Source organism: Vigna radiata, chromosome 9 (genome assembly GCF_000741045.1).
Source record: "Vigna radiata var. radiata cultivar VC1973A chromosome 9, Vradiata_ver6, whole genome shotgun sequence".
NCBI lineage: Eukaryota > Viridiplantae > Streptophyta > Magnoliopsida > Fabales > Fabaceae > Vigna > Vigna radiata.
The window spans coordinates 10,703,962-10,707,830 of NC_028359.1; positions in this window are offsets into that span (position 1 = coordinate 10,703,962).

The window sequence follows — 3,869 nt, forward strand, 5'->3', positions numbered from 1 at the left end:
CCTTTGGGCAGGCGCGGTAGGGTGCTAACACCTTCCTTACGCGTAATCGATTCCCGAACTTAAAAATCTCTTTTTCGTAGACCATGTTTTTTTTTTGGTTTTTCCATAGTTTTTCCATAATAAACTATGGTGGCGACTCCCAAAATATTTTCCAAAACCCGTTTGTTTTTCGGTTCGCCGTCCCGTCGCGATCCCGGTTGCGACAACTGGCGACTCCACTGGGGACGCTAGAGAATCAGGCCTTGATAATTAAATGTGAAAAATTGTTGTGGTTTTTCTTTATTTTATTTTTCTTTTATTTTGTTTTATTTTATTTTTATTTCCCCTTTATTTATATGTGATTGTCGTTATTTATTTTGGTATTTTATTCTTTTTATTATTATTATTATTGTACATATCATGAGTGGGGCCCTATACCCGGGTTTGAGTGCAACATAGAATTAGAGGGGTTGTGTAGCGGTGTCACGTCTGGACTGTCTCCAGTTTGGCTATCGTGAAAACCCCAGCCAGTGGCTGTTCTCTTTACATGCAATTTCACACCTAGTTGCGTCCAACTGTTGTGGAAAANCTGTGAAAAGGACCATAGCTCTGGTGGCCTTGATCTTAGGTTTAGGAAGCCTTCCCTGTGATATTGCATATACATTGCTTAGACCTTAGGACATTGGACCTATCTTAAAAGCATAAAACATGTTGGCTTTTAATCATTATTTGGCATATATGTTTTCATGCATCATATGCATTAGCAACATTTTTATCATTTTCCCTTCATTTTCTTTATACATAACAATCAATGTGTCACGTTTTTCTTTTTAAAAAAAGCAAGAACAAAAATGTCATGCTTTGAATAAATAAATAAGGCAAAATAAAAACCATTTAGTCTAATAAATTCATGGAATAAACTTATAAAACTTTCATCATTTTCAATTTCCATTATAACGATATCAAGAACTAGGGTTTTTTGCCTTTCTTCAGCTTGCATCATTTTTGCATATTCAATTTCATCTAATACAAATTAACAAAACAATATAAATAAAAAACAACGGCGAGACTTCCACGGCATCCTTATAGAACTCGAGCAAACTCCAAAGCTATGGAAGATTGGGAAGAGGAACGTGAAACTGTAAAGGNCGATATTAGCCAACTGAAGGATCAAGTCAGTCAAATTTTGGAGGCTTTGAAAGCCATGAAGACTGCAGGGGAGACTTCGTCTNCAAAGGCCGAGGATAATGCTCACCCTCCCGTACATAACGTTGTGGGCACGCAATTTACGTTTCCAATGTATGGTTTGCCACCAGGTTACACACCACCCATTGGAGATCATTCAGAGGCAGAGCACNCTTCTTTGGCATCTCCCATAACCAATGGCGTACTTCACATAAATACTCAAGGGCCTATCCTCACGAAAGAGATGAAGATGAATGAAACAACCAAGTCTCCTTACACAGTTGTTGCACATGATGTTTCGACTAAGGCCACCATACACACGGGCACAGAAGAAGAGAAAAGTAAACTTGAGGCACTTGAAGACAGGATGAAAGCCATAGAAGGGATTGAAAGTTACGGGTTTGGTGACGTGACAAGGTTGAGTCTGGCCCCAGGAGTGACGATTCCGCACAAGTTCAAGGTGCCGGAATTCGAAAAGTACAAGGGTAACACATGCCCTAAGAATCATTTGACCATGTATTGTCGAAAAATGGCTGCCTATGCTCATGATGATAAATTACTCATTCATCTCTTCCAAGATAGTTTGGCTGATGCGGCATTAAGTTGGTACACGCATCTGGAATCCTCCTATATCCGCTCTTGGGCAGATTTGGTGGATGCCTTTGTAAGGTAGTACAAATACAACATGCATGTCGCGCCAAACAGGCTACAATTACACCACATGTCAAAGAAAGAGGAAGAGTCTTTTAAGGAGTACGCACAACAATGGAGAGAGTTGGCAGCGCAGGTTGAGCCACCTCTATATGACAAGGAGATGGTTGCAATGTTTGTTAGCACACTACAACCACCTTTTTATGAGCATATGATCGGAAATGTGTCTTCCAATTTCGCTGATATCATTATCATAGGTGAAAGGATCGAGATTGGACTGAAAAGTGGGAAAATTACGTCTCAAGCCACCACTTCGAAGAAATTTGTTTTTAACTCGGAAAAAGAAAAGGAAATGGGAGTGCNTGCAACATCAGCAATACCCATGTGGAGAGGTCATGCGCCCACTCATAACTATCGACCAATCCCGAGTTACCCTCCTTATGTGAACAATACAATGTCTGGTTCCCAAACAAGACCTCGACCGCCAGAGTATTATCAACCACAACAAGCCTCGAATAATGCTTGGGGCACTGGAGCCGGCTTGGGTCCTGATCAGAACGTTGGTCAAAATGCTCATCCTAAGAGGAACCCAGAGAAAAATTTCACTCCCATTCCTATGACATATACGGAACTATTACCTCATCTCCTTAAGAAGGGTCTGGCCGCTATTCGCCCAATGAAACCCTTACAACCTCCATACCCTAAAAGTTTTAATGCAAATGCGAGGTGCGATTTTCACGGGGGAGTCGTCGGTCACTCGACAGAAATGTGCACATCCCTTAAATTCAAAGTACAATCTCTAATTGATGCAGGATGGTTGAAGTTCCAAGAGGACAAACCTAGTGTTGAGGTCAATCCCCTTGCCGAGCATGGAAGTACCTAACAAACAAGATCTGATTGACAGAGGTTTCCTACAAATATACCTCGAGGTTAAAGAAGAAGAAGTATTTGCAAACCCAAGAATGGGAAGACAAAGAATTTGCTTGTGATGCTTATTAATTTTGTAATCGCTTTTTTTTTTTTTATCACCCTCACTGCTTTTCCCAGAGCCTTCAGGTTTGTGTGTTACGGGTTGACACTTTCTTTTGCATTTGGTTTAACATTAAGGATGCTTGTTTCGTTTTTTTTTTTTTTCAATTATCTCGTGTCTTAATTTTCTTAACTTAAATAATACTTATATGACAATAAATGTTTTGAACACAATAAGTTGATTTTCCTAATTTTGAGCGTCCTATCAACAACATGGAAGATGATTATGATTAACCCGGAACCCTCTCCAGATTTAATGAGATAAAACCCCATCAAAAAAAGGTTGAAATCTCTAATATAAGAGGGCGAGAGAGAAGAGGTAAAAGTCGGCACCAACACGAAAGAAAAGTTCAACATAAGTTACCACTCAAGCCAGAATGTCTTTGGATCAAAGATGAAGTACGAAAACAGTTCGATGCGAGATTCTTAGCTGGGGCAAAATACCCCCAATGGGTAGCAAGTATCTGTCAAAGAAGGACGATAATGAACAAATGCATGTTGACAACCATGATTTCTCATTGCCACAAACCTGAACAATCAAATTTCACATCGTCATCCAAAGATGAATGGGGCAATCGAGGTTGCTAATGAAAATATCAAGAAAGATTGGCACAAAATGCTTCCTTTTTCCTTACACGATTATCGCATGGGGCAACACCTTTTTCTTTGGTATATGGAATGGAAGCACTACCACCCTTCGCAGTAGAAATCTTATCCTTACGATTATTAATGGAAACCCAGTTAGAAGAAGCAGATTGAGTTTAAACCTGGTTCGATCAACCCAATCTCATTGAGGAAAAAAGATTGACCACGACATGCCATGGACAATTATACCTTCAAAGAATGAAGAGGGCATTCAACAATAGGGTACAAAAGGGGTAAGTGGACTCCAAATTATGAACGCCCATATGTGGTAAAAAAGGGATTTGATGGTGTGGCACTTATCCTCACAAGAATGGATGGAGAGGAGTTACCATTGCCAATTAATTCTGCCAAAAATTTTATGCATAATGATTCCATGATAG